A 13,639-nucleotide genomic window follows, 5' to 3' on the forward strand; every position below is an offset into this window, starting at 1 on the left:
TAGAATTTTGCTTTCTCCTCAACCCATCGGGAAATACAATTAACATGCATTGTAAGTACACTAAGAATGCTATACATAACAATGTATTCAAGTATATATCTCACGTTGGAAATTTTTAAATTAATATAGAATATAATAAATGGAATATCCAGTGATATTGCGTTAGGCGCCGTTACACGACGAAAAGCTACAAATAAAGTACTTAAAATTCCATAGCAAATAAGTATTATTTTTAAAGCTTTGTATTTCCTTTCTAAGATATTAACATAGTCAATTTCGGTCGAAAACTGGGATTGATTTGCTTCAATGTACTCGATTAGTTTTTTGAAGGATTTAGAGTACCACCTGGCGGATAATATTATAATCAATCCATTCACGTGAGTCAATAAATACGTTGCGAATTTTGACTGTGATCTCAGATGCGACAGAACCAATACTGTACTGATAATAGTTAGGGACAGCTCAAAAAACATGCGAATATTGGTTAGAACTCGATTTCTTCTTGAGAAAAAATTGTAATTTCTATAGATGCAGAGTACATTTTCAAGTTTGACAACAAGATTTATCGTTTTAATTTTCATTGTGAAAATACCAACTAGTGATATTTGAAGTTTCAACGTCAAGTAATTTACGGAGCACTAGAGTTTGTGGTAGATTCATTATCGTAATGTACGCATACACTTCAATTAAATGGGACCCGCTGACAGACAAGCAAAACATTCATATCGTTTCTACAATCTATTTGAGTTCCATATATCACTTGAAAGGAAAAACTGTGTGTTTGTTATTATATTTACATGATCGTAGTTTTTCTAATAACATATATAAATATCTAAATTGGTATTTTTTTGTTTTGAGTACTATAGTATACATAACTTTGTTCTTAACAAATATACCAACACTACGTATTTATATCAATAAGAATAATTCCCCTTAGATGTAGTCTCGGAATACCACTGTTACTTGAATTATTTTCAATTTTTATAAAGAGAAGTACTTGTTACTTGTTTAACAAGCGCCTTTTTCTGAACACATGTAAATTTTTGTATTTAAATCATGATAGCGTCTCAACTGTTCTCGAAAAATCTTTCATCTTGCATGTAAGTTCCGCCTTATACTAAATAATAAGCAAAAAAAAATGTTTCACTGTAGTGCATACATCATATTGAAGTTAATACTTCACAGGACATCATTTACTGGCGCGTAATAAACTGTGTCTACGAATTCGAAACAACGTTGTTTCACTAGGAATCGAACTAAGGTCCCCATTAAATGGTTTCTAAATTTTTAACAAGTGAGAAATAGTATATCCTAAAATTGATAATGATTAATCAAATTAAGCCGTTGTGTAATAAATTAGAAAAGCCATTGAATTAATGAGTTTTCAAGGCGTACACATTTTCATCGGCTTAAGTAAATTACTGTGCACAGAGTAAAGTCTGCGCCGTATGTGTTCTCTGTGACTGTTGACAAGCATAATTATAAAAACCACAACGGCTGAGACATTATTAATTTATTTTAGTAGCGGTTGAAGTGCTCTTCGGATTTTTGCGTATGGTACAAGTGTAGTGTAGTTTACCAAACAGTTATAATACAATATAAAAAAAACACATTCATTTCAGAGTAAATATGTATAAGCAAGAAAACCGCGAGAATGTACAACACCTCTTCACATGTAAAACTCACTCTTCATGTAACACAAACGAAGAAACCATCCCACGATCTGTTCAAATCTCATTGGTTAATAGTATTTATAGTCGAATATGCACTAACATTTGTGCCATTAACTCCGTTTGACCAATCGCAATCGAAGGCAACGGTTCCTCTTGCTTCATCTGTTTTACATTCTTACTTAAACTTTTGTATAAGAAAGCCAATTTACACTACATTGACTTTTTTGTTATCTCCCAATATGACAAGTACGGTCTAGAGAACCTTTGGGGCCGTTCAAGTATTACGTAAGCAGATTTACTGAAATTTATCCTCCCCCTTCCTCTTGTCAGCAAAAGTACGCAAATCCCTTAAAATTAAAAAGGACATAAACGTATTCATTTATGTAAGACAATGTGTGGGTAATATGTGTAAAAAAGTAAGTAATTACTGGTGACGTATCATAAAGTAAGAAGTCAAAGACCTCCCCCCACCCTAGAGTGCTTAATACTTTAACAGCCCCTTACAACACCACATGAGCGGCGGTTATCACTGTTCAAAGTGAGCCGCCTGCTTGACTGTCACCTGTAGCATAAACAATATTCGACGGCCAGTTGATTTCTATACGTACGGTTTTATTATTGAAAAGCGAAAATAAATATTTAGTATGCGTCAAACGCGATTTGATTGTAAAAAAATAAACAACTATTATAACTTTATATGTTATTTCATCAATTTAAGAAAAAATGATTTACTTTGAGTATTATATCGCAACATTCATTCCCTTGTACCAGAAGCGCTGACGGCTTGCTGTTTGCGATGCACTGCACTGTTGACAGTTGTGTGGTAATGGATATTGAAACTACTGTACGTCGTTTTAATTTTTTTGTTGTCTACATTATTAAACCACTGCTAAAAGCATGTATTGGTTATGCTCATGTTCTCTTATTGTCATAGAGTAGATATCGTTTGTATGTAAAATTCAAATGTAAATCTTTAGTACAAAATACGAAAAATCGTTAATATATTTTTGTATGAATAATATAATATTTGAGCTTCTAAATTAGAAATTAAACAATGGACGCATGAACGATGATTTTCCGGATGTTTTCTGTGAATAATTTTGGTATAGTATACGAATAGTATTCAAATAAAGAACGAGGATATCTATCTAATATTTGACGGAAGTATCGAAAGGTGCAGGATGCAGAAATTTAATTTATTTTGAAATAATTCCAAACAATGTGCAGTAACGCATTTCATACGCATTACTCATTATTGAAAATTCTTCAAATACATATATTTTTCGTTTTTCTCAACTCAAACATAACTAAATTCTAAGTACCTCCAATTCCTCTCTTTTTACCAAGTTATATAAGGAGACAGACTTTTAAAAAGGGTGGACTTATAGCATTAAGCGGTTTTATAAATTGAATATTTTTTATGGAGCATGGGGCAAACGGGCTGGAGGGTCTTCTGATGTTAAGTGCCCATAGACACTCACATCGCCAGTACGCTGCCTCCCTGCCTTTAAGAATTTGTACGACTTTACATTGAAGGACTCTAACTTAGTTCAGAAATACGTTAGTGGGTAGCTGGTTCCACATAGTGGTGGTGCGCGGCTAACTTACTAGCTATAAATAACTATAAGAACTTCATTTATTTAGATTATATTACTATTGTTTTTTTTAATAAACAGGGATTTATGTTAGCGACATGTTTGAAAATCTTGCCGCAGAATTTTTCTAGCTGCGATCTGTGCTTAAGCAACATGTCCTGACAGTCTCGAGCTCCAGATCGTACCTGGCCCTTTTAAAAGTCGCACAGTCAACAAGTAAATGAGCCATCGTTTGGTCTGTTCTGTCGTCACAGTCGCACGCGGGGCTTGTCTTCAGTTTAAGTCTGTGAAAATACTGTCCAAAAGCCCCGTGGCCAGTCTGGATCTGCGCCATGTGAGGTTCGAAATGCCTTGTCTTGATTTGTTTGTATGCCGCGTTTGCATCTTTAAAAAACATTTTTGTGACTGAGTCTGTTTCGCCCCCCACATAGCGCTCGTTCCAGTTGTCTAAAGTCTTGAGTCTTATCAGTCGTCGCAAGTAGGAAAGCGGTTACGCATCGTACCCTATGAGTGCCAACATACGCCTTAACCCAAAGGAGTTCCATTGTAATGCCATTTTCATACCACTGTTCCAGGTTCTGGTGAAATTCAGCAACTTGAGGATCGAGAGAGCGTCCACCCACGATGGCATCCAGTGAAGAGCGACAGTCGCTGAGCACAGCCGCATTCCGCCTCTCTTTGGTCAAACATGTCACTGCGTCCCTCAGTGTGGCTAGCTCCGCCTGGTACACTATACAGTACAGAGCTAGCCTCACCATTTATTTTTAGTCTCGGTCCCGTTTTGCCACTGAGTCCATGCCGCTTCCACTTCCACGGACGTTTTGCCTGTCTGTAAATAATTAAATCATAGTGTAGTGATCGATTTGTGACGGATCGTCCAGTTTTTTGTAAGTTATTTTAAGTCTTTTGGCGGGGTGTGGGAGCTCAGTGTATGGCAGTCGCGTCTCTATTGTCTTGTCATATATTACGTGCGGTGACACCCCCTTCCGGACCAGGAATGCGGCCGCGGCCTCCTTAACTCAGGGGCAATGTAGCTGAGTTGAGTACTGTCGTCTTGTATGTTTTTGCTATTTTTTGTGCGAAGCCCCTTGTTTCTTATAATATCGATCTAGTTTCTTATAATAAAAAACTTTTTCTACTGCTTGCCCCAACACAGCCGCGACGTACAGGACTATAGGCTAAATTACTGCAGTGTATAGGGATGCAGTGACGTCCGGCTGTAAGCCCCATCCTATCTTTGCAACTTTCAAAACTTGTCTATATATTGATAGTCTTAGTGTACAAGTTGTCTAAGTGCCCTTTAAAAGTTTATTATTTATGGTTATGGTTTAAGTTTATTAATGTATTCAATTTAGTCAATATCAATTATATATAGCAATGAAATAAACAGTAAATGTTCAGTTTTATTTATACATAATTAATGAAAATATTAAGAAACCTAATCTGGTTTTTTAATTGTTAAATATGTCAAGATGAATTAAAGTACCAGCATATTATTGATTATAATACAGCGACAGTTAAATCTATCCACATAGCACGTAATGTAACCACAGAATTTGGTTAGCCGTCAGGGCGTTTATACAATCATTTTCTATTATACAAGCAACAATAATATTCCTTAGAACTTAATGGCTTAATAATTTGTTTTAAATTTCTATCCATTTTATGTAGTATATATATAATAATAATAATAATAATTAAGGCTCATTTATTACTTGAAACCTTAACAAAATATACACACATTTAAAATAAATAAATTAAAAAAATTGATTTTCAAGGACCTGTTATGGCCTCCTCCAATTGGCTCCATCTCTCTCTGTCTTCAGCATTTTTCTTCCAATCTCCTCCACCTTCCTTTAGCTTGTCAGCCCACCGTGCAAAAGGGGGACCACTCTTTCTTTTTCTTGGTGAACCTTTCCACTTTATTACCCTCTTTTTCCATCTGCCATTGTTCATGCGATTGGTATGGCCCACCCGTATGTAGTATACGTAGTATGTAGCATTCCATCTGTTAAAGAATTATGTAAACTCGTTCTATAGTATGTCCGTTAATTCCTTACGAAAATGTAATTCATTCCTCTTTGTAAAATTACTATAGTTAAAGCTAGTGTTGTTAAGTCGTTTTTTAATTCTATAGTAATATTATTTGTTATAAAATTAATTACATAAACCACTAGCGATCCAACCTCTTACCTGTTGGCCTCAGATACTTGATCAGTTTTTAGGGTAACGTAATCATAGAAATAACTTGTAACATTAAATTTATACATACGGGAGTCACAGTGTGTGCTAGTCTTCATACCTGGTAATCAAGCAATTACACATAATAAAGCTATTGGTACAATTATGGAGCACAATCTGGATTGAGTACGCTTTACTAGGGCAATACTATTTTAGTTTAAGCATACGTGTGAACACTGCTTTATACGGATGATGTGTTATGTCATAGGAGATGTCACGTACACAATTACCATAGGATGTCTTTAACTATGGAATCGTTATTAGTTGATCATAATTGCATTAATTAAAAATAACTCCTTTTTTAATTACTAAAGATTTACAATACTTACGAACCGTTGAAAAAATAAAAAAAATAATTTATGTAAAAAATATTGCCAACACACCAATATACAGTATTTACAATGCTCTTAACCTACATAATAATTATAAAAAAATGTTAATAGAAAATTAAAATAAATTTAAATAATTGGTCCCTGTGGCTGCGTACATTTAATGCTGGCAGCATTTAGTCGCTGAGCGAAGAATGTACTATAAATTTGTCTATCATACCTATATATTTTTTTTAAATTATTTATGTTACCTTATTTTGTTCCTATAAATAATGAATTCTAAGAGAAACTGTTTTTTGAAGTGAAACTCCTTTATCGGCGTTGGAAAAATAATTACAGTCACTTTTTTGGGTTACGCGTTACATTTTTCCGTTACGTGCTATCTTTTTCTTTTCCCTACCACGGTTGATTCGAAGAGATTCGAAGCCATTAATAACAAAAATATATAATAACGATAACAATGATAGTAATAAGTCTATTACAATTAATGAAATTCTGTAATAATCTTAGTAGTAATAAGGTAAAATGAAATAATTTTATTATTTATATTCATGTCTATGATAATAAAAGCCTTTTCTTAAACTTCTAATTTTATTTTATTAAACCAATATCTGTAAAGTTATATATAGTAGATCATTTTTTGAAATATAAGGTCATAAAGAAGTTACACTTCTTACGTGTGTACACAAGTAGCCGCACACATTTTTTTAAAATTCCATAGGTTATTGTTCGTTGTTCACCAGAATCTATTAAAAAAAAAAATATTAATTAGGGACATGTCGTTATAATAGTTAAAAACGTGAATTGCACACATTTAACCACGTATGATAGGTCAGACGCAATGTTCATTAAAGCATAACATGTTAATAATGGCTTTTGTAACAAGAGTTCCCGTTGATAAAGGCAATTGGCGTTGGGCCGTGGCTGGAACAAAGTGGTCCATTACTGAGCAACCCCTAATGGACGGAGAGTGGACGATTACAATTACCGCAAGATTCAACTTTAAGTTAGGATTAACTATATCATTAGTGATATAGTTAATCCTAACTTCGGGGTTACACTTACTGTGCTCATAGATAAGAATTAATGGTATCGTCCAATTAATATAAAAAAATATATATTGTATTATTTTTTAAAATTCGTCACAACAAATCGACGCAATCTGGGGAAACGCCTGTGTGCCCACCAAGCCGAGCAAAAAAGCGGCACAGCCGTACATTCTTTTCCTCGAAGCAGTTCAGGCCAATTTCAACCCTTTGTAACTTGATTATGGATGAACTTAGAAGTCTGAATTTACTTAAATTTGATTCAATTTGAACTAGTACTTAAGGTATAACTAGTAAAAATTATTAATTTGGACACTCACTCACTGACTGGCCAATTATCAAAACCTAAATGCACTTCTAGCAGACAATGAGGTTTAAATTTACATTTAAGCAGAGCTTGGGTCTCACAAGTTTTTATGGTAGAAGGTACGAAACTGGTTTTTTTTACAAGTTTTTGATGGCAATACTTCAGCTTAAAATGATAGCTTAGCTTGTAATTTTTTGCGACACGTAAACATGTAATTCTGTGGTATCGTAACATGATTCGCTTTATCAGTGTTTAGACCGCTGACCAAATAATCTCAACTTCTGCCACTAGTTGCCACCGAGCCAGTCAGTGGTTCGATTGGTCGAACTTCTTAATTTGAAGGATCCTTCCTCGCTTCACAGACAGTTATACGAGTGATAGCTCCTCCGCATTTATACAAGGACCCATAAAGAAAACAATAAAAAATACTTGATACATTTTGTTTAGGTATGAACAGATGAAAAAATTACATTGATAAAAAAATTGTGACATTGATGATGATTTACTAAATTGATTAAGAGAAAATGACGAATTAAGTTTCATAAGACAGAGCCGTTTAGAATTAATAAGTAATAGATATAATTTCCATGGTATCAGTGATAAAACATACATAATAAATGGTAATTCATTGTTTTGAGTTAGGAAGTTTGAATATTTGCTACTACCTATTTCAATTGTTTAAATAATTGCGTCCTCTTAGAATTGGAAAATTCTTAACTACAAATAATAATTTTATTTTACATTAGCTCGAACGGAGAAGGAAAACATCGTGAGGAAACCGACTTGCGTTAGACCCAAAAAGTCGACGGCGTGTGTGCCTGACAGAAACAGAAGGCTGATCACCTACTTGCCTATTCGATCATGAAACAGATACAGAAATCTGAGGCCCAGACCTAAAAATATAATAAATAAACGAATAAAATATCAGGTGGATTTTTTAAAATATTAAACAATGTTGGGTGTGGAAATCAGAGCGTCTAGAATCAAGTATGTGTGGTTAACATTGCGTGATATTATAAGTAATAGTAATAACCTACATATATTATATGTAGGTTAAAAGAGGACGTAGAGACAAGGATACGAAAGGGAATGCTGAGGTGATATGGCCATGAAAAACGGATTAACGAGAAGCGGTTAAGAATCGGAACTTAATCCAGGATGTACTATATAAGGGCTAGTTAAAAGTACCGAACCGACGAGCATGTATGGCAATCAAAGTAGATTAAGCGAGAGAGGTATATCAGGTCCGTAGTAGGTGGAGATCTGTGGTCTCTGTCTGCTCCGTAAAATGCGTCAAGATATAAACAAAAAAAAAATTATTAAAATAAAATATACACTTTAAATTCAAGAGAAAAGAAAAAATGCAAATTTTATCATTTTCCCAAAGTTTACAGAATGTCAGAGACATAATCGCGACGACAGCAATTTTCCGACCGGAAGATTTACAAATGTAGATAAAATTCTTAAGATCTCGGAATAGGCTTTGTCGTCCTTTTTTCGTTTCTGCGATCACTCAATCGGAAAATCGCTAATGAGACTGAATGGCTGAACACGCACGAAGAATGTTCTTTCGGGAAACAGAAATAAAAATTTGGCAAAAACCATTAATTCATTAATTTATATAAAGTAAAAAAAAAATGAAAAATAAAATTAAAACTTAGTGGTTATAACAAACAAACATATATATTTGTTATAAAAATCAAAACGGAGAGGAAAAAAATTCTATGAACTCTGACAATTGCAACTATTTTGTTTCTTTTTTTATAGAACCTGGTGATGTGAAAACACGCTCGCGCGCTGGCATTGACAGTATTATCGAGGACTCGCGAGCGCGTTGGCAACGCCTTTTAAGAATTAGAACACTTCTTGAAAATTGGTTCGAGAATACTTCAGTCAGCAGCTGGTTCCACATTGTGGTAGTGAACGGCAAAAACTGCCTAAAAATGCTCAGTTGTGGAACGGTGGACGTCTAGGTGATACGAAACTGAATTATATAAGATAAAAGAACACAATATCATTTATTCATTTAGCTTATTTAACGTTAACTTATGAACGTCAGTAAAAAAAATATTGTTTCCAAATTTACATTTATTGCCATTTTTAAAGGACCTACTAACAATGTCCAACCTACATGGACAATAATAATGACTTTTGCCTCTTTAAAAAAAGGCTGGTAAAAAGAATTTAAATTACATATTCTCAACGTCCACTCGACCAAAAAACTCGTAACCAGCAGTTGAACAAGCCTCTAGACCAATGAGATAGTTTATTCACATTATAGATATTAAAAAACGGATTATTATCTTCCCTTTTCTGTTATTAATTCGTCCGCGAGGAAAATTCCAAAAGGGTTTTAAAATGCTAAGGATACAGGGGGTGGGGCTTGGATTAAAAATGGGAGAGGGGGAAAAGCTCGTTAGCAACCATTTTTCCTCAAAGCCATCCCGGGGGAATTGCGACAATTCCGATTGTGACGAACTACGCCGACAATTCCTATTTATTATATTTTAAAAGGAAATACCAATGCGAGGATTATAGTATCTCTATTTAGTAATTAACGCATGCCTGCGGCGTCACATGCGCCAGGTATTCAATTTTAGATAACATAATATAATGCGAACATCAAATCTGGCATAATTAAACAGCGCTGAGCGATCGCTCTATAGAATTGAATTTTAATCGACCCAAAGAAAACTATATATGAAACTGTAACTAAAACTGTATATGTCAAACTGATATTTTCGTCATTAAATCAAATTGAAAATTTGTAGGCTTTTTTCTTAAGTTTTAATGCTTAATAATAATAATAAAATCATCGTTTTCTCAGAATGATTATGGACATCTTCCTAATATTGACGTCATTAATGTTTTGGTATGTAAGACTTTTTTCAACTGCAATGATTACATGTTATAAAATAACTTTTCTATTTCCATAGAGAAGCAACATCGTAGCAATTTAATCAAAGTCCGCCAAGTGATTGTATTAAAAAGTAATTTGTTTTAGTTCGCGCGGAAGGCGTGGCATGCTGTTAATTACAGAACTAATTAAAAACGTCGATTGCTGTAATTAATCTTGCCGGGAAAGACGTGATTGCACCTCAGGAAGGACTTAAATAAATTTACGGCCACCGCATTTTAATAACATTTCAGATACGAAAAAAAATACTTGAATATAGCGTGTACATAAGTGTGTTTTCTTCAAGTCCAGTACATTATGACATAATATATAATCACACACAAAACTAAAAGTAATTCTCGAGTAAAACCACCCCTCCCGTACCTTATTATAACGGGCTATAAGTAATTTATCTGAAATGTTTATTAACTCTAGAAAAAGATACTTATAGGTAAGGCTTAGCTTGTCCCATATCCCCTAGAAGGGGCAGAGGGGGTCTACAGTGAGTCTCCATCGCGCTCGGTCTTGAACCTCGTGTTTCACCTCGCTCCAAGTCTTTCTGGCTCTCTTTGTCCTGTCTGTACGGCGCTAGGATTGCTTGGGACGGCCACGTTGCGGATTCCAATCAAGCGCCTGCTTGGGATCCAAAGCACAATGAAATGTATTATATTTTCAAATGACGTAGCGTTATTATAATAGAACTTAGTTTTTACAACTTGTGGTTGCAACTGCGCTGACTAGGCGATGCGATAGTATTAAATAGGGATTTTTTATTAGAGTATGTATGTATAAATAAATGATAAACACAACAGTTTGAAGAAATGGCTTTTATTTTATTTCCTTATCGATTATAGTGAATAAAAACTATTTTTTTTATTACTTTGCTATAAAACAATAATAATAAAGTTCATACCTATTTCAATAAGTAATAAAAAGATATGATTACTAATATTTAAATTATATATAATTTCCAAGATTTCCTTTATCTCATAAATGTATATTGACTGTATTAAGGTAGCCTAAGATAGCACAACCACAGGATCAGAACAAATTAAAATATTTCATTGATTATAGAAACGGCACGCCACCTAACAAAAATACTTCGTCGAACCCTTGTATCGTAATGAACGATTGTAACATTAATTTAACTCATTATGAAGGCTGTGTTTGTGAGGGTATGAACATAGATTAATTAAATACGGTAAGGCAGGTTATTTAATTAATCTATGTGTAAGTACCTAATTATAACGCTTTGACTGTAATACCGCTACTGTGATATACGCGATATAAGACAAGATAAACTAACATTTCAACAATTGAGTTGTAGAATGATGTCGAGAGGAGAGTCGATTAAGAAGGCAGCGTGGATAAAAGGCGACAAATTGACAGTAAATTGATTGAGAGTCCACTCCCGCCTCAGTGAGGCATAGATCTAATTACAACTTCATCTCGACACGTACACTACGGCCGGAAAGTCATTTTAAAATACCGACTTTGATGCAAGTACTAAAAAAATATTAAAAAAAATATTAGGACGTGTTTTGGTTACGCCGTTAATATTAGAATCAGACCTGCTTTACATAAATATACATTGTGTATATAACTTCAATGCACTGAAAACTGTATTCCATTTAATATATAAACGTAAAACTGAAATGCTCCCGCCAGTTTTTAAATCACAAGGTTGAATAGATAGAGTGTCGCAGCTTTCACATCAAATATGAAAGGCCGGCCTGTGCGGTACTCCACTATGGGACCATATTTAATACAAGTAAATGTAACGTACATTTTCATATTTTACCTTTTAAACGTACACTGCGTAACAAGGCTTGTGAATTATCAATAGCTTGTAAAAGTTTTTGGAGCAGTATGCTTAAAAATTTGTATGAAAATTTTGCTTTTTAAAATTTATAGGCGAGGAATGAGTGATTGTAATACATGTTGATGCCACGAATAATACCCCGCACTTGAAGAAAGTATTTACTTTTTTTTTTAATAATATCGCTTTATCTCTTTTGGTACTCCTTTCATTTTCGTTTTATTTTAGAAAATATTAAAACGATTGGTATCTTTTCCATTGTTATAATTAATTTGTCGTATTATGTGTAATCTTCTAAATATTATACCTATATTATCTACTCATCTTACGAACCTTCTGTTTGGATGTAATTTTATTGAATCTCCATCAATGAGGTACGACCATTGTAAGTTTTATATTTTATGTGACTTTTTTATATCTATGTCGGACGTCGAGGCAGAATATAAAATTTCACTTCCATCAACTTCCACCTCGATGTCCGACATTCCACATCCGAGAGCTTCTTAAGGCACTTTTTGCCGCGCACCACCACTATGTGGAATCGATACGCGACTGGTATTTCCAAATCAATTCAACTTCCGAGGATCCTTTAAAAGAGTCAGAAATGCACTGGCGAGATTTATGACTTTGCGTCTATTTAAGGCGGTATCACTTAACGTCGGATGAACCTCCTGCCCGTTTGCTACATAAAAAAATACACCTATGTCATATGTATGTTTAATTATATATGTCTTGTATTTTCTAATAATTAACAAAAGGCTATACAACTAGTAGGTCCAGCTTTTGTAGGTCATGAATTTTTAAGGTAACTACATTCTTGCAAACTTTTTAAAAACAAAAATACTTGGCGATAAAAGGAGTGGCGGAGAGTTTATAACCAATTGTGCGTTCTACGTCCTTGATTTGAGAACGTGCAGTAAATGAAAATTTAGAAACGTTTATTTACATTGTTTACCTATAAATAATATTTTGATATGATTTTTGTTACGCCTGATCACTCTTTTATGATTGACATACAATTCCTTCACGAAAATGATAATTTTCTGCAGCGTACCAAGAAGACCGATATTAAAATCAACCTTTTATATAATAGATGATAGATAGACTGGAAGTTTCATGTTTTAATAGAAACAACCAATATAGACCAAACATTTTGAGCTACCTTGCTTAACAACAAGCCGAGAATCCAAATTAACATGTTCCTAGAGGTTTCACCGAGTAAGAGATGTAACAACCTACAAACCGAGTCTACAATCAGTTCGATGTCGTCACCCCTGAATCGCGATGACAAAATCATTCCGACCGCTAAGCTTTTTGAGGCCTTGGCGAGGCTAAATACTGATATTTATCTCATCTTTAAGTATACACACAATTATTATTGTTTGATTACGTAAAAGGCTTATTAGGCACTCATACGTATAGAACTGTACTCATCTATGCTGAAGGCGGGCTCGACCTGTATATATGGTATAGTAAAGTACGAAGACTGACTCCTGTTTTAAGTCGACTTTATTCAATATCCTTAAGCGCCTATTAACGTTTATGAGATAATTACTAATATACCGCATTAATTTTAGACGGTTGCGCGAGAATATTATAATTTTCTCAGTGTTATGCAAATTTTCGAAAGATTTATAGGTTGCAGTAGTTAGATACGCTCCAAATAGCAAGTCAAATCTACGAGCGTGACTTGTGTTATTATCTGCATTTGAATTTAATTTAAAGTTTAAACT

This window comes from Pieris brassicae, chromosome 12 (genome assembly GCF_905147105.1).
Source record: "Pieris brassicae chromosome 12, ilPieBrab1.1, whole genome shotgun sequence".
Lineage (NCBI taxonomy): Eukaryota > Metazoa > Arthropoda > Insecta > Lepidoptera > Pieridae > Pieris > Pieris brassicae.